General features: G+C 38.5%; 1 protein-coding gene across 1 annotated transcript in view; it reads left to right on the forward strand.

The window, feature by feature from the left end:
- Nucleotides 1-2,911: 2,911 nt before the first annotated feature.
- The window catches only part of CYSLTR1 (cysteinyl leukotriene receptor 1), a 34,276-nt gene continuing 17,891 nt past the window's right edge, over nucleotides 2,912-19,296 (forward strand). Inside the window, exon 1 of the mRNA XM_036439839.2 lies at nucleotides 2,912-3,393. The gene's annotated coding sequence lies outside the window, so the exon portion shown is untranslated. The remainder of the gene's footprint in view (nucleotides 3,394-19,296) is intronic.

Raw genomic sequence — 19,296 nt, forward strand, 5'->3', positions numbered from 1 at the left:
CCCCTTAATCACTCACCTGCCAGCCTGATCAATGCCTAACTGCTCTCCGGCTGGCCCAATAATCCTCAACTGCCCTCCCCTGTGGCCCTGGTCCACCCCAACTGCCCTCCCCTGCTGGCCTGGTTGCCCCTAACTGCCCTGCCCTGCTGCCTGGTTGTCCCTAACTGCCCTCCCCTGCAGGCCTGGTCCCCCCCAACTGCCCTCCCCTGTTGGCCTGGTTGTCCTTAACTGTCCTCCCCTGCAGGTCTGCTCCCCCCCAACTTCCCTCTCCTGCAGGCCTGGTCACCCCCAACTGCCCAGGCCTGGTCACCCCCAACTACCCTCCCCTGCAGGCCCGGTTATCCCCAACTCCCCTCTTCTGCTGGCCTGATTGCCCACAGCTATTGTACATTCCCCTGCAGGTCATCTTGTGGTGGCCATCTTTGACCACATGGGGGTGGCCATCTTGTGCAAGGACATGAGGGTCAATTTGCATATTACCTCTTTATTATGTAGGATGTTAAAGGTTCTTCTCTAAGAATAAGAAGGAAAATAGGATCAAATATATGAACAACAAAATGGCAATTAATACATATCCATCAACAATTGAATATTTTTAAAAAATGAATAAGCAGAACAGAAACAGACTCAGATACAAAGAACATTTTGATGGTTGCCTGATGGAAAAGGGTTGGGGGACTAGGCGAAAAAGGTAAAGAGATTTATAAGTACTAATTAGCAGTTATAGTATAGTCATGGGGATGTAAAGTACAGCATAGGGAATATAGTCAATAATATTCTGTCTGATGGGTGCAAGATTTATCAGGATGATCATTTTGTAAGTTATGCCATGTCTACTCACTGGGGTAGACAGCCTGAAACTAACATAATAATGTATGTCAACTATAATTGTAAATAAAAATGTTTTAAAAGGAATAAAATAATTTTATCTGTTATTTACCTTACAGTATTGTGAAAAAAAGCAGAGCTAATATTACTATCATTTTTTTTCTAATAAGAACAATAATATTTTCCATCCATAGTGGATGACCTCTCCTATAAGAATTAGCCCTTGGGTCACTTCTTAATGGTTCTTAAATTATAGATATCTAATAGAGAACTCTCATTGTGAGGCACACTTAAAGTTATTTCAGGCTTGTTAGCAAGTTTGAAATAGCAAAAGCTTTGAGAAGCTGTGGATTTCTTAGGAAACCTAAAATAAATCTTAATAGACTAGTCTCCAGTTATAGAAGAATTTTCACTAGAAATTTATAACAGAGTAGTTTCTCAGGAAATTTTCTTTTATGTTCTTTGGAAAAACCGAGAGTTGGCACACTTTTAAATAGTTATAGATAGTACCTTCAAATAAGGAAAGATCTGGTTTTCAGTAAAAGTCTTTGCCTAATTCCTCTATTACTGATCCTCTCTTGGAGCAAACGCTGAAGTGGAGACAAGTTCAAACTGCCCAGTTCATAGGTTTATAAGCTATTAGCAGATTCCCTGACCATATGAACCCAACAGACACTTTCTCACCTCAGTTGCCAAAATAACACCAATCCTATTTCCTAACCCACACCCATCTCCAGCTGTGCTGAGGAGCAAACATTAATAAGGAAGAGATAAACTGGAATTTATCATGGTTAACATCTTGCATCTTATATTGTTTGTCTTCCTTTTGTTAATTAGCATGAGTTTCTTATATATTTTGGAAAATAGCCTCTTATTGGATCTATCATTACTAAATATGTTCTCACATGTAGTGGGCTCTCTTTTCATTCTATTCATGGTTTCTTTAACTGTGAAGAAGTTTTTTATTTTTATGTAATCCCTAGTTTATTTTCCCTAGTTTCATTTGAATCAGTGAAGTTATTGGGAGGAGAGATGTCGGCAGTTTTGCTGCTTACTGGTATGGTTTCTTCTTTTTTTGTGTTTTGTGTGTGTGTGTGTGTTTTTTTATTTGTTTGTTCTTTGTTATTGTTGTTTTTCTTTCTTTTTTTAAATAAATCTTTATTGTTCAGATTATAACAGTTGTTTCTCTTCCAGCCCCCTCCCTCCATAGCTCCCCTCCACCTCAGTGAGCTCCCCTGAGCGCTGCTCAGCCAGAAGTTGGGCTCATGGCACTGTGGGGAGCAAGCCTATGCCAGCAGGTGGACATCTCCCTAGGGGTCCTGGACTGCAAGAGAACTCAGGCTGGACTGTGGGATCCTACTCCCACCCCCAGTACACAAATGTTTTGCACTGGGCCTCTAGTATAACATAACTCAATATAATTTATGTAAACAACTCACATCAGGGTCTCTTCATTTAGTTCACAACATCAAGATGCTACACCAAACTCAAATCAGCATGTAGCAAATTGTCATGTCCCTATCTTCCAGAAGCCATACAGAGCATTTCATAGCTCCATCAATGCCCCAGCGCCTAGCCAAAGGTCAAGAGCATTAACCTAGATTCCAAATTCCTAACACAGAACCACTGACAGCAAGCCCAAACAGCAAGCCCAGACTATTCTCAGTGTGACAAAATAAATAAATAAATAAATAAATAAATAAATAAATAAATAAATAAATAAATCCACTTTTAATTCAGTGGAGTCAATGGATTTCATGGCGATTTCAGAAAACAAAGCTCAAACTAAGGCAATTATTTTTCAGGACATGAGGCACCAGAAAAAAAAAAAAAAAAAAGAAAAGAAAAAAAAAAAGCCTTTTTAGAATGTGGACAGAGCCATGAGTGTTAAAAAAAAAAAAAAAAAAAAAAAGGAGGGAGGGAGGGAAAGAGAAAGAATTAATTTATCTTGCCTAAGATCAAGTTTCACAGAGAAATTACTATATACCGGTAGGATTATCTGTCTCCGCCTAAAAATAGTCTAACCACCCCCAAGTCATAAAAGTCAAAGAGAACTAAGCTGGACAGAATATATTCCTTCCTACTTCCCATCTCACAGAAGCTGTGTGATTTCCTGAAGAGTCTGTTGCTGGAGCTAAGGATAAAAGTTCGTTTACCAGTGCACACAAAATAATCTGCAAGTCTCCAGGTTTTATTTTTCTTCCTTCCCTCTTCTTATCCCTCCCCCATTTGGCACCGGAGAAGTAAAACTTAGACGTATTTAAAACAGTTTGAAAACTAATCTGAAAGAGGAAGAAGAATCTATATACATTGGCTGACATGTGCTCTACCCTCTCTGCTCTTAAAAATAACAGCAACCCAGGTTTTCAAAGAAGCTTGTCTAAAGAGCAGGCGTCCTGTGAATGAACTGCGCTCTCAGGACCGTCTGGAGTATTTAGATTCACTGTGGAGGTCACCAATGATGGTTTAGCTCTCCAAGAAACAGAGATTGGATTTACTGAAGACTTGGAGTTTTCTGAGAGTGAGTTCAAAAGGACTCTGAAGTGTCAACCTTGAACTTAGCAGGTAAGGATATTCAATGTTTCATCGTTAGGACTAGAACTGTATGAAGTAGAATTCTGTTGATTTTAGCAAATTTCTGGGAGTTTGGGGATCTACCCTGCCTGCCTTAAATTAGGCTGCCAGTGTGAATTGAATTATTTCTGCCTTTTTTATTGGTCATGGATTAGATAATCCAATCAGTTTGCTCAATGCTGCTGCTGGGTAGGGGCTCAATGTGGCAAAATACAGAGATACATTCCCCCTGCCTCCAGCACCTGTGCAATTAAGTTGGAAATGTAGGGCATATTTTAAAATCCTATTTTAAAGCCTTTATGGAGTTTCTGTAATCCGTAGTAGCCATTTCCTTCACTATTGAATGAAAATTCATAGTGACTGCTGAAGGTAAACCAGTGAAGAATTATCTGGTAGTTTAACATTCATTATCCCACTTGAACCTCTCAATATTCTGCAATTTAGATGGAGTGTTGCTATCCCTGTTTTGCAAATAAGGAAATAGACTCAGAGAGGCTAAGAAATGTTCTGTAAACATACCACACAACTAGAAATTGGCAAGTTATGAATAGAGACTAAAAATAGAAAGCTCTCAGAACTATAAGGAAATTGCATTGTTTATTTAATATCTTAGACATATCTGACATAAACCAGGTTTACAGAGCCAACACTTCATACATTTTAATTAAAATCGTTGGCCAGGCACATTCTTCTTAGCAGCAAAGAAGCTGTTTTCAAAGGTAAAGAAATGGTTTGTGGGTTCCATCAGTAGCTTAAAAAAAAGAAAAAAGAAAAATCCTAGAATTTTGAATTCAGTTGTTCTGCCTTTCAGTAGTCTGATTTCTTTGAAATCCGGAGAGAGGCCATGACACCATATATTTATCAGGTGATTATTCAAAAACAAAATATAACTAAACTTGGACTTGGGACTGCATTGTATGCCCTTCAACTCATGCAAATGAAATAAATCAGCCTAGGAGCCAGGGAGCCCCAAAAGAATGGTAGGTTAAAGAAAGTTTGCCTGTTAAATCCAATCTGTGTCTTCCTAATCTAGAACTATCCATTTCATTTTCTATTACCTTTTCCCTCCTTCCTTTAATCAAACTTTTTATGTGTTTAGAAACTATTTATCTGGAATAAAAATCAAGATTTTTTCCATGATGCAGGAAATTATAAATTTGCCTTTGCTGCATCATTGGTGATAATAAGGAATTAAACAGGGGTGGGAAATGTCTGGCCCATGGTCTATATAAGACCTGCAAAATCATTTAGTCTGATCTTGTCAAGACATTAGGGGTGACTTAATTAAATGTTTAACCAAATACAGCCAGCTAATTTTTAAGGTGATAATTTTGTATGGCCTGTGAACGATGATATAAACATCTAAATGGCCCTTGGCAGAGAGAAAGATTTCCCATCCCTGGATTGAGGAAATGGCATTGATCCTTAAGGTACATATTCAACCTTGTGCATTTAATATCATGGAAGAAAACTATCATAATCTCCAAAAACATATATAGCTCTGCATGGACTACTACTTTGATCCATTTTTTATTTCTTATGTTCTTATAAAAATATCTCAAATGCATTGCAATCCAATAAATAAGTATTGGTTAAGCTCAATACAGTTTGTGGCACAGAGCAAGGTAAGTGGTAGTTCCTGCTTTTGAGGAACTTACTGTTGTACTTGCAGGATTCACCAAGGAGCCTGATCTGCTACATAAAGGGATTGAGTTGAAGAATAATAGGGAATGAATTTGGATAAAAATTTAAGACAAGAATATTAGACATTCAATTCCAGGCACTTTTTAATGGGAAATCTTATTAGCAAACTTTGAATAAGTGATGAAAAACATTTTGAGAATATGAATCTGACAGTTTCATAGTTCTGACTACACCTTGGGAAAAATGAGGATGGGAGTAAAATTTAATGAAGCTCTAGGCTATGCTGATAGCTGTAGAAATTGACTTTATAAGAACTCAAGAAACATTTAAAAGGAATAGTAGATGGAAGTAGGTGAATGATTAGATACAGGCAGCTTATGAAAGAAATAAGTCAGCAATATCTTTGAAATTTTGAACCTGTGAGATCTGTGATGCTACTGCTATTCCTAGAATTAGGTAATTTGGGGATAGAAATAGGGAGTGTAGAACATGCTTAGTTCTGTTTTGACCTATTGAGTTTGAGGAGATGGCAAAAATTCTAAGGAACAATGTCTGATGGATGGTTGGAAATAATGGCCCTGAATGAGAGTAATGGGTAAGAGGTACAGGCCAGAGTTAAATCTGGGGATTATGATTGATAGCCAATGCCATAAAAATGGCTCAACTTAGAGAGTAAATCTAAGAGATGACCAAGGACTGAAAATTTGTGCAGTTTCTACATTTTCAGGCCAGAGGAAGAAGAGGGTCTTAAGAAATAAGAACCACAGAAATGTTATAGGCACCCCAGAACACCAGAAAAGATGTTATCTGACAGCCCCTGTGAGTTGGAGGGGGAGAGCTGTCCCCGCCTCGGTTCTTGTCAGTCTTTCAGTAAAGACTTCAAACAAGTGATAGCAAATGATTTCTTTATAACAAAGCAAGTTTATCAAAAAAGCAAAGCAAGGAAATTTACCAAAATATATCTGCCCAATAAGGTGCAGATTGACTTCCCAACTAATTTGGGAAGTCCCCACCTGGTAGAGGATTAATATTTTATTCCTTCTTGTCTATGGGTTTTAAAATTCCTTTGCTGGATATTTTGGTACAGATTAATTCTCAAGGTGCCTTTTTACTTTGCTGTGGCCTTCCCAGAATTCATGAGAAGCACCTGGCAACTTTATCTTGCCAAGCCCGAGACTGCTGGCTTTTCTGTTTAGGAAATAAAATAAAGCTGCCCTTTTTTCCTTTCCCCTTGCCCCCTCCTTTCCTGCATTCTTTAATTGGGGAGGCTTTAATTTTACTTCAGTGTCCTTGGTTTTGAGGAAGATAATGATTTGTTGTTTACAAACCAGCTGCAAACCAAATTGTTTAGTTTGTTTAATTTCCTTGTTTCCATTTCCTATTCCATCCGCTTACTTAGGAATTTTCCTAGTTTCTCACTATTCTGTTTCAGAAATACAATTCTTCTTCTCAAAGAATATCAAGCATCTTGAGAGAAGGTATCGAGTTATTTATTCTTTTAAATCTTCCCTTCCCAACAATAACTAGCATCATGCTTTATAAGCACCATGCACACTCAATAAATATTAAGTTACTCTGACATAAGCAAACATGGAGAATTTTTGCTTTAAGCAATCTTCCAATTTGGAGTCTGTCATAAATTCTGCAAGTTAAAAGCGGCTGCTCTAAACTACCTTGCTGCTCAGGTTTCAGTGGAAAGGAAACAGCCTGGATAGCTGGGAGTTCATTCTACTTTTGTCTTGTAATCAGCTATGTGTTCTTTAGCAAATTACTAAGCATCAGTTTTTCTTGGTTTCCTCATGTAACAAATATAGTAATGAGCTTATAGGAATATTTTTAGATCATTAAAATAATAAATATAAATATGAAAGCAACTTGAAAATATAAACCGCCTTACAAAAGGGTTTTGTTTAAAGTCCATTCCAAGTTAATAAAATACACAACAAATATGATAGCATATGGAGGGAGTAAGGCCAGTTACTTGCTGCTTACAACACCATAGCTCTACACCAGGAGCCTCACTCTAGGTATCAGCAATCCCATCCAACTCCCTGGACAGCCCTCTGTAACCATTAACTTTACAATACCTGAATTTTATTTACTTATTATTTATTTTTTAATGTTTTATTGATTTTAGAGAGAGAGGAATAAAATATTCAAGAGAAGTATTTAAGAAGTATTTCTGTGAAAACACTATCCGTATTTATTCATTAGCTATTACTTCCATTATGTCCATTGTTCTCAGGATTAAATCCTAAGGTTCAAAACAATTTTTACATAAAGTTCTGGATGTAACACAATATTTCACTGCTCTGTCCTAAAGCCACTTGTCCAACCACCAATTTGGTTATAATACAAATCAGGTTCCCAGAATATGTAGGTAGGTAAAGTATATGTGTCTCTCCATAAAATACAAAGACCTGAAGTCATTTTTATCCCTCAAACCAATGTTATTTGGGTTTCAGGCTACATAAATGCCTACAGGGTGTAATTTGAAAGCCAGTGAGAAACATTTTCCAGTTCAATAAGGATGAGCAAACTTCTAGGAGACAGATTCATGCTAATCAACCCTACAAAAGTGATTCATGAATCAGAATACTCATTGGTTGATTTGGATTGATTGTTGATTTTTGGTGGACTCATAGCAGAGAGTGGTACATCATTATTCTTACAGAAAAGAAAACAAAGGAAGTCATTTAATCAGATTATAAATCCAGATATCTTAATCCATTAATTTATGTTACAATACTGGTTCTAAAACACCATCAACGACAATTGTTTTTGCCTTCAATTGAGAACTCTTTATAGGTAGGTAGAGAAGACCACTAAACATAAGTCATGCACCACAAAACTCTTCACCCTGCTTCCTCATTTCATCTCAACATATCATGACCTCTCCATTCTTTGTGCTCCACCAGTTTTGCTTCCGCATTTAGAGGGACGTTCATATGAGATAAAAGAAAGAAAAATCAATAAATATTTGGAAAAAATTAAGGAGGGACCCTGCTAGAAAATAGGGGGAAAGAGACAAAACAAAAATAAACATAGACCCCTGAACACTTAAACAGAGTTAGATTTCCTTTGGATGAATAAAATGTAATTATTTTATTTATTTAGAGTGTTTATTGAATCAATATATTCCAGACTTTTGAGCGCCTACTGAAATGCAGTTGATAGAAAAGAAAAAAGATGCTCAGGTCTAAACTTGGCATATTCAGGCTTTTTTTAATTTTCCATCAATCATTTTTCCCTATAAAAGGAAAAAATCCAGTTTGAAATCACATTTTGAGATGTCTAACATAAAGAACTTGTTAAGATTTTTTCACCTATTTCATATTAACAGCTTCTATTTTTACATAGTGTTATCTTTTTATTGTCATGGATTCAACATTATACGTGGAATAAATTTAACATTAACAGTACTCAAACATCTTTGACACATCTTAGGTATTTATTTTGAAATTCTTATGAAGTTCAGGCCTCATAAGATATCAAAAGCTTCTTTTTGTTCAAAATTTGTTGCCCTTTATGTTTAACCTAAATTTTAATTCTTGTTTAAGACAAAACCCTTCAATAAAAGCAATCTCCTAGAGAATAACTATTTTGCTTCCAAGATCCAGGCATCTAAATACCAAGAACTTAGAGACAGGCCTCAGAGTCAGCCTACGAACAATAGCCTCAGAACTTACTAGGATTCCAGGTTTCTAGTAATTAACTAGAGACTTATTCAGGTATCCATGGAAGAAAGTAGGCCCTCTAGTTAGTGCTTTACTACAATTACAGACAGATATAAGTTATATATCTATAACATATTTATATCAGTCGGACTAAGGATAGTCCACTGTGCATTCCCACCCACACTCATACACTCCTCAAGGTACCTATTGCTATTTTGTGATTTGCATTTCCCTCCAAGTTTCTTCTTATGCATCACTTTATTCTGATGATAAACAATAAATACTTCCGTCACAGCACTATATATTGGGCACACTGTGTTATTAGCTCTGAATGCCATAGTCCAAGTCCTTTTTGGACTTGGCATTGTCCTGTGTTTTGAATCCAACTGACAACAGAATAGACCAATTTGATGAGTGTGATGTTCTCCCCTTAAGGAGGAATAAGCTACTTGAGAGGAAGCATCTCAGAACTGTCAACAGTGCACTATCAACTCCCCTGTAGTTTTTAGTACCAATGAGGGTGCTGCTAAGCATATCCTTGAAAAAGCCAAGCAAAACAACTACTTATTATGATAATAAGGCTACAGTGAGGGTCTTTCTATTCCTTTTCCCTCAAATTTTTAAAATATATTTTATTGATTTTTTTTACAGAGAGGAAGGGAGAGGGATAGAGAGTTAAAAACATTGATGAGAGAGAAACATCGATCAGGTGCCTCCTGCACACTCCCCACCGGGGATGTGCCCGCAACCAAGGTACATGCCCTTGACCAGAACCGAACCCAGGACCCTTTAGTCAGCAAGCCGACGCTCTATCCACTGAACCAAACCAATAAGGGCTCCTTCAATCTTTTATTACGTGGTGAAAAGCCACTGGGTTCATTAGTACCATCCTGGTTGATTATAGATTAAAACCCCATAGAAGATGTATAGCTTTGCTGCAATCATTCAATAAACAATCACTCAATTAACATTTATGGCACATTTTTCTATGTGTGAAACATTATAATAGGCTAGGCTTTGGATTCACAGAGCTAAAGAGAAAAAAAAAGCTGGACTTTTTCTTTTTGTCGTAGTTCACAATCTACTTAGGAAGACAAGATTTCTACACGTTGAAAGATATAATACAAGGTATTAGAATGCTGACTTCCATGTTATTGGTGCAAACTATAAACACAATACAAGTTCAAAAATAGAGATACAAATGTAGAGTGGGGTGATAAAAGTTGGTGTCAGGAAGTGGAACCTGAGCTCAGCCCAGTATGAGAAACATAGCAATTTGCATTTTTAGAGTGCTTTTGTTTGCAAAATACTCTTGTTTGGTGAGTCTCCATTCATGCATCCAACAAATACCTGCTTATCAAAAAATTAATAAAACATTGTCCCAGTTCACTTGGATATAACCCCTTCATAATGTAGATATCTGTCAAATCATTACATTGTACACTTTAAATATCTTACAATTTTATTCATCAATTATACCTCAATAAATCTGGGGGAGGGGAGTATTGTCCCTCACCTTCCTGAGCTCAGCCTTTTGGGTTGAACAGCACAACTAACCTTTTCATTTGACAATAATAGGATATATAAAGAATAAGAAAAGGAGGCACTGGGGAGGTGACCAAATAAATAACCAAGTTTCTGCATCTTGCCACTGCTCAGCAAAAGTGGAAGAAGTGTCTGCCTTCGAAAGTTGAGCCTTGAGTTGCAACCTCCCCCACTTCCTCTTCTGCTTTGGCCCTGTCTTCATCACTCCCCTCCTGTTGGCGGTCCTCCAATACATGCATGCTAACATTTACTAGAAAAGTAAAGGAAGTCTTGGGGAGTCATTTAATTTAATAGAGTCATAAAAATACATCTGAATACTGATTTAATCTGTCAGTCTTTCCTGATAACTGAATTAAAAAACACCCATCATTAGTTTTACCCAGAACTTACTGTCACGGTCTTCAGATTCTTATCAATCTCTGGCTTAGGCCACTTTTGAACTCTCTTTCAACCCCACTAGAACAATTTTACCTGTCTTTGTTTTAAGCTCTTAGACTTCTATTTTTTTTTTAATGTGTGGATTCATCTGCCAACCCCCATTCCTTTCTTCTCCAGTGATTTATAAAGTGTCCATTCACAAGTCATGGTTCCCTATACTCTTTTAGATTTTACAGGGTTTTTTTTTTAATAGACTCTACCCTCTTAGATGTTCCACATTTTGCTTCCACTTTAAACCATTATCTAGATTCTTGCACAATAGCACCTGCATTTCCACACACAAAAACATACTTCTCTTTACACCTCGTAGACCCCACCATGGGGAGTTAAATACTCTATTACTCAAAAGCACCTAAATACCAGGGAGATACTTTTCCAAAATTGCTCAATTAGGAGAGGAAGAGAGCAAAAAATAATAAAGCAGACTCACTATCATTAATGAGCTCACCATCTAAATGGGTATGGCAGATTTGTAAGCAAAACGAGTAATTTGTAAGCACTGTAAAAAGATACTAGAACCATGAACAATGGAGCATTTGTAGAGAATGATAACTTCAACTTGAATCTTGAATTAAAAGTAGAAAATTGCCAAGTTCACTTCTTTGACCTCACATGTAAGGGTGAAAAAAGATGCCTAGCTCAAGTATCTTCACCTAGCTAAGGGATCATATAATAAGAATCCTGAACTGATTTGGTGGAAGAGCAAGAATCAGTTGATACTACAATAAAAGAGTGAACAGAACTTGGAATTTGCATGTGAGAGATGATATCAGGTTGGAGTGGCATCAAATATGACTACTAGGTTCTGTGCCTGAGTGACTTGAAGACTATTTATGTCCATTAAAAAAAAGAAGAAGAAAAGAAAAATCAGTGGGAGAAGTTGATTTTGGAGGGAAAAACATATATTTGTCTATAAACGTTTGAAAAGGAGAACAAGGCATGTGATACATGGAAAGTAATCTAATAGGCAGTTGAAAATGAGAGACTAATGTTAAAGCAATTATTTAGTAGCTGAGACAGATTTTTAAAAAATATTTTTTATTGATTTTGAGAGAGACAGAGAGAGAGATCGCTGTGAGAGTGAAACATCAGGTGGGTGTCTCCTGCACGCACCCTACTGAAGATCAAGATCACAACCCAGGCATGTGCCCTGACCAGGAATCACACCAGCTATCTTTTGATGTACAGGACAACACTCAACCAACTGAGCCACACTGGCCAGGGTGGGAGATTTTGAGTTATCCACATGAAAGCAATCATTTTATGCCATGGAAATTGATAAATTCTTAAAGGGAAAGAGAAGCAAAACCTAACACCATACATTTGCATGTCACAGATTTTGGTTGCACTCTGGCAACCTCAACCGACTATCTAGGAAGTCTGTCATTGATAAAGGAAAATAAAAAGCAAGAGCTTTTATTGGAGCAGCATGCTGATGACTGTAATGCCTGGATTCTAGTTCCTGCCCTATTACTAGCTATGTGCCCTTGAGCAAGTCATGACCTTCTACTATCATCTTCAGGATTCAGTGTTTCACATGTAAAAATTCATTGGAACAGTATCACAAAGACTACTTCTGGATCAAACTGACCACCTATTCTTGGAATAAGAAGGAACATATTTTACTGACATGGTTCAATAATATTTTCTTAATAGAATTTCACTAGCCATCCATTATGTTTTGGCTAGTCAAAGCACTATGCTAACCACTCTAGAAGAAATATGGAGAAGTTTAAGGGGAAGTAAAATAGGAAAAACAAAACATGAAGATATAACCACTTAAGGAACTTGCAATATAGTTGAACTTACTGAACCCACTTTTATCTGACCCACAGCAAATCATAATTCTGCTGTCAGACTTGCATGTCACTTTAGTTGGATAAGGAACAAGCAGCTTAAATTTAGCTCTCATACAACATTGTACTTGTTTGCTTTGGTAATATTTTCCCGGGGGAAAAACCATTATTGTTTTAAAAGTTACACCAAAGGGCCGAAACCGGTTTGGCTCAATGGAGAGAGCGTCAGCTTGGGGACTGAAAAGTCCCGGGTTCAATTCCGGTCAAGGGAATGTACCTTGGTTGCGGTCACATCCCCAGTAAGGGGTGTGCAAGAGGCAGCTGATCGATGACTCTCATCGATGTTTCTAACTCTCTATCTCTCTCCCTTCCTCTCTGTACAAAATTAATCAATCAATCAATATATACATATATAAATATATATATATTACACCAAAGGGCCAAACTGGCATGGCTCAGTGTTTGAGTGTGACCTATGAAGCAGGAGGTCATGTTTTGGTTCCCTGTGAGGGCATATGCCAGGTTGGGGGTTCGATATCCAGTGGCAGGCGTGCAGGAGGTGGCATCTCATCATTATTGATGTTTCTATCTCTCCCCACCTCCTTTCTCTCTGAAATCAATAAAAATATATTTTTAAGAGTTACACAAAAATAAGAAATTAATATAAAGAACAATAAATCTAATGTGCCTCACTAAAGCAATTTTGAAATGAGTTAGTCTGATTTAACATATTCATTGGGCACCAACTGTAATGCTCCTTGATAGATTCTACAGAAAGTGTTCATATTAATTATACCCAGTTTCTGTCCTCAAAAATTAGTAGAGATTAGACAAAGAAATTAGTCTAACAAAAAGTAAAAAGAAGTAGAAACATGAAGTAACTAAAAACAGAAAACTGAATCCTGTAGTTGAACCAACGACTTCTGTGGTCCACTGCTTTCTAAGGTTCTAACATCCTGAGAATAACCTGTACTTCCTCCCGATTCTTCATTCCACATCTAACATTTCTACTAACCCTTTTACCAGTTTGCCCTCTGGAACACTCTCTCCATTATAAGTGCTCCTACATCCTAAATCTCTTCAAATAATTCTCCTTACCCCAAGAGAAACTTTGTCCTCACCATCAAAAGTAACCCATTTATAACAAACTGATGGTTGCCAGGTGGGAGAGATTTTGGGTTTGGTAACAAAGGTGAAAGATTAAGAAGTACAAATTGGCAATTACAAAATTCACAGCCCTGGCCAGTGTGACTCAGTTGGTTGAGCATGATCCCATGCACTGAGAGTAGAGTAGTTTGATTTCCAGTCAGGGCAAATGCCCAGGTTGGAGATTCAATCCCTGATCCAAGTGAATATGGGAGGCAACTGCTTAATGTTTCTCTATCACATCAATGTTTATTCCTTTTTCTCCCTCTCCCTTCCTCTCTCTCTAAAAAAAATAAATAAAAACATATTTTTTAAAAAGCAGTTACAGGATGCCCTAACAGGTTTGGCTGAGTGGATAGAGTGACAACCTGCAGACTGAAAGTTCCCAGGTTCGATTCCGGTCAAGGGCATGTACCTTGGTTGCGGGCACATCCCCAGTAGTGGGTGTGCAGGAGGTAGTCTTTGTGATACTGTTCCAATGTTCCAAACATCGATAAGAGAGAAATATCTTCTACAATTGAAACTTTGTAGCCTAGAGCAGAGCCAAGCCTTCTGCTCACTCTGTGGCGGTAGCTATTTCTGTTGGGGTTTATTCACCTTCTATAATTGAAACTTTGTAGCCTGGAGTGGAGGCCTAGGCTAGGGCAAGTGGAAATCTTGGCTTTCTCCATTGCCAGGGGAAACCCTAGCCTGCTCTCTCCAGCTCCATGGTGCCACCATTTTTCTTGGGATTTATTTTCTATAATTGAAACTTTGTATCCTTGAGTGGAGGCCTGGGCAGGCCAGGGTGTGTGGAAAGCTTGGCTTCCTCCATTGCAGGGGAAACCCAAGCCTCCCTCCTCTCTGTGGTGGCAGCCATCTTGGTTGGGGTTAATTTGCATACTCGCTCTGATTGGCTGGTGGGTGTGGCTTGTGGTGTAGCAGAGTAATAGTTAATTTGCATATTACTCTTTTATTAGGTAAGATTATAAACTTACTAAGTGGTCATCCTGATAAACTTCACACCCATCTGACACCATACTTAGTTATTATAACACTAGAGGCCCAGTGCGAGTGGGGGGGTCCCTTAGCCTGGCCTTCCCCCTCTCACAGTCCAGGAGCCCTCAGGGGCAGGAGGTGACCTGGTAATCAGGGGAAGGTGGTACCCCATCACACCTCTGCTGCTGCCACTGCCAGCAGTGCAAGCCTCAGCCGGCCCTGGTTACCTGAGCCTCAGGTGGCCCTGAGCAGCTGGGGGGCTGACATCTGAGGCTTGCATGCGCCTTGGGCATTGATTGGGCAGCCACCATCCAAGGCTTGCCTGCACCTTGGGCCATCCCCAGGTGCCTGGGGGGTGGGGGGGGGGCGCTGAGGGAACTGGGGGACTCCAGAGGCAGGCATTCCTGCCACCCCAGTTGGGCTGAGGGGACTGGGCGCCACCATCTTGTGACTGTGGGCACTGCCATATTTGAGGACTGAGCAGTCAATTAGCATATCCCCTCATTATTGGCTGTGGCTGCCACCATATTTGAGGGCGGGAAAGTCAATTAGATATTCCTTCCTTGTTGGCTGTGGGCACCATCATCTTTGCAAAGGTGTGAGGATCACTTAGCATATTCTCTCTTTATTAGATAGGATTATAGACTATATTCCCTATGCTGTACTTTACATCTCCATAACTATTCTGTATCAACCAATTTGTACCTCATAATTCCTTCACCTTTTTCACCTATGTCCCCAAACCTCCTCCTATCTAGCAACCATCAAAATGTTTTCTGTATCTATGAGTCTGTTTCTGTTCTGCTTATTCATCTATTTTGTTTTTAGATTCATTTTTTTATAGATATGTACTTATTGCTATTTTATTGTTCATATTTTTTATTTTCTTTTTTTCTTCTTCTTCTTAAAGAAGACGCTTTACCATTTCATGTTATACCAATTTGGTGATAATGTACTCCTTTAGTTTTTTCTTATCTGGGAAGCTCTTTATATGTTCTTGATTCTAAATGATAGCTTTTCTGGATAGAGTGATCTTGGTTGTAGGTCCTTGCTTTTCATCACTTTGAATATTTCTTGTTAATCCCTTCTGGTCTGCAGTTTCTGTTGAGAAATCAACTGACAGTCATATGGCTGCTCCCTTGCAGGTAACTAACTGCTTTTCTCTTGCACTTTTAAGATTCTCTCTTTGGCCAAAACTGGTTTGGCTCAGTGGATAGAGCATCGGCCTGCAGACTGAAGGGTCCCGGGTTCGATTCCAGTCAAGGGCATGTACCATGGTTGCAGGCACATACCCAGGGGGGGATGTGCAGGAGGCGGCTGATCGATGATTCTCTCTCATCAATGTTTCTAACTCTCTATCCCTCTCTCTTCCTCTCTGTAAAAAAATCAATAAAACAAACAAAAATAAATAAATAAAATAAAAAAGATTCTCTCTTTGTCTTTAATTTTTGGCACTTTAATTATGATGTTTCTTGATGTGGGCCTCTTTGGGTTTATCTTGTTTGGGACTCTGCACTTCCTGGACTTGTATGTCTATTTCCTTCACCAAGTTAAGGAAGTTTTTTGTCATTATTTTTTCAGATAGGTTTTAATTTCTTACTCTCTCTCTTCTTCTGGCACCCCCATGATATGCTGGTATGCTTGAAGTTGTCCCAGAGGCTCCTTACACTATGTTTTGTTGTTGTTGTTGTTGTTGTTGTTGTTGTTGTTGTTTTGCTGTTCTGATTGGGTGTTTTCTGTTTCTTTATATTCCAAATCACTTTGATTCTCTGCTTCATTTATTTTACGGTTAATTTCCCCTAATGTATTCTTCATTTCAGTTACTGTATCCTCTATTTCTGAATGTTTCTTTTTTATGATTTCTAGGTCCTTTTTTCATGCTGTTGAAGTTTACACTAAGTTTCTTGAGCATCCTCATAACTATTATTTTGTACTCTGTATCTAGTAGTTTGCTTGCCTCTGTTTCATTTAGTTTTTTCTGGAGATTTCTCTTTTCTTTTTTTTATTATTATTTTTTAAAATATATTTTATTGATTTTTTTGCCCCCCTCCTTCCCTCCCATACATACCCTCCCTCCCCAGAGTTTTATGTCCATTGGTTGTACTTATATGCATGTATACAAGTCCTTCGGTTGATCTATTATCTCCCCCAGATCTCCCTCCCCTCCCCACTGTAATTTGACAGTCTGCTTGTTGCTTTACTGTGTCTATATCTATCTTTTGGTTCATCAGTTTATAATGTTCTTTATTATCCATAAATGAGTGAGGTCATGTGGTGTTTCTCTTTCACTGACTGGCTTATTTCACTCAGCATGATGTTCTCCAATTCCATCCAGGTTGCTGCAAATGATGAGAATTCCTTCTTTTTTATGGCAGCATAGTATTAGATTTCTCTTTTCATTCATCTGTTACCTCTTTCTTTGCTTCCCTATGTATATTTGTATGTATTTGGTAGGGCTGTTATGTCTCCCAGACTTGATAGAGTAGCCTTATATAGTAGGTGTCCTGTAGGGTCCAGTGATACAGCCTTTCCAGTCACATGAACTGAGTGCTCCAAGTGCACCCCTATGTGGGCTGTGTGTATTGTCCTGATATAGTTGATCCCTGATTGCTGAAGGATCACTGAGGGGGATTGACTCATAGGTCAATTAGTTGCTAGGACCAGCTGTGACTACAGTGAAGGAGCTGCTGTTCAGAAGTCAACCCTGTGTAACAGAACTTCCTTCAGTGGGGCTTTGGTGCTCACCAAGATCACTCCTTGACTGTGTTGCTCATAGAGATGGTAGAGTTGCAATCTGGCATGGTCTGAAGCTGTCCACTGAGTACATTGGCTCTTGGGCCTCACAGAAGGTGTAGGTACAGCCAATATTTGTGCCCTGCCTGGGGTCACCTGGCATGAGTTACAGAGCAATCTACAGATTTCTGCTACTTGTGTTGGGCCTAAAGTTGCCCAGTAGAGGCCAACCTATGAATCAAGGCCAACTGCCAATAGTGCCAGGCATGGGGCCACTTAGCAAGAGGTATACAAATGCAGTGACCAGATGTTGCTTGCTTGATAGAAAAGTCCAAAGCATGAGGCAAGAGAGGTCATTTTTATGGAAAAGCTACTGGAAATGGCTTGGGTAGGCCTTCAAGTTGTGGGGTTAGATTCCAGGGAATCACCAAGGTAGGGCAAACAGTGTGGAGACTCAGATATGGCACCTGCCTCCTGACTCTATAGTGGTGGTAGTGATGGTGCGGGTCTCAGAAAAGGAACAATGGCCTCTGCCAGCACTTTAATCTGGCAGAAAGCTTTCTCCATCCAAGCTAGACAATTCAGTCCTTCCCTGTATGTCTCCAGTTCCTTTCAAGCTGCTGGGGCAGCAGCTGAAACTCAGAAAGAATGAGTCCAAAGAAGTCCATATGCAGGTCCTTTAAAAAAAATGCCTGAGACTCCAGCATCCCCACACAGTGCACAAGCCATTCATCTATGCTACCCTCTAATTCTCCTTATTAATGTCATAATCTATTGACTTCAGACTTCTTTTTCTACAATTCACTGAATATTTTGTGTATTTGGCTTGCAATATTCCTTTCTTACCCTAAATCCTGGTAACTTCATCTATCTTGTAAACAACCAACCCAGCAAATTGAATTCAAATTTTCTTGATAACCTCTTGTGAAAAAACATTCATTCACATTCCACCTTTGTTACTCATTCCATGACCATACTTAGGGCCTTATTTATTAGCACACAACTGAAATCTTAAACTCCAGTGTACATTCTCTGACTATAATCTCCAAGATTTTCAGTTGTTTCATTCCTTATTGCTACTACACCAGTTATTAAACCTCAGTGAATCTTCTAGTCTCCTGGTCCATCCATCTTCCCCAAATCTCCTAAACTTCTTCATGGTTTTACTTTTAACCATTCTTTAGGCAGCGTTCTTAACTTCCTTTACCCCATTTTCCTTCCATAACATTCGTTCTAGGACCCCTCTAATATTACATCAATCTAAGCATTTGCATTTTTTCTCTTTTACACCCAGGCTGCTAAACACTATTTTAATAAATCATAAACCATAGAAAGTCACTCTGTAAGGTTATGATAAAATATTATTGTAGTCTTGACTGATGCTTTGAGTTCAACTTAATAGGTCACTGGAGTCCTTTGAAAGGAAAGTGATAGGATCACAAATGTGCTTTAACATTAATAATTAGGCATAAATTATAAGGACTCAACAGATTAGAAACAATAAAATTAAAAAGAAAGCTATGCCCTTGCCTGTGTGGCTCAAATGGTTGGAGCATTATGCCACGCACCAGAGTCGTGGGTTCAATCCCCATATGGGGCACGTACAGGAGGCAACTGTATGATGTTTCTCTTTCCCTCTTTCTTCCTCTCTCTCTCTCTAAAACCAATAAAAACATATCCTCAGGTTAGGATAAAAAATTTTTAAAGACATCTGCAATTTCTAATAGTCAATAAATAGTGTCCCCATATTATAACCAAAGAAAGAACAAAGGAGTGCAACAACCCTTGGCTTATTGTGTAGACCTTTACATAACAGTTTGTTCAAATGCCATGATTTGTACCAATATATGAGTAGTCTTATGTCATTGTTTAGTGTCAGGTATTATAGAATCTGAAACTTAATAGTGTGGTGTAATGAAAATAGCTCTGGACTGTGA

The sequence above is a fragment of the Pipistrellus kuhlii genome, unplaced genomic scaffold (genome assembly GCF_014108245.1).
Source record: "Pipistrellus kuhlii isolate mPipKuh1 unplaced genomic scaffold, mPipKuh1.p scaffold_m20_p_16, whole genome shotgun sequence".
Classification (NCBI taxonomy): domain Eukaryota; kingdom Metazoa; phylum Chordata; class Mammalia; order Chiroptera; family Vespertilionidae; genus Pipistrellus; species Pipistrellus kuhlii.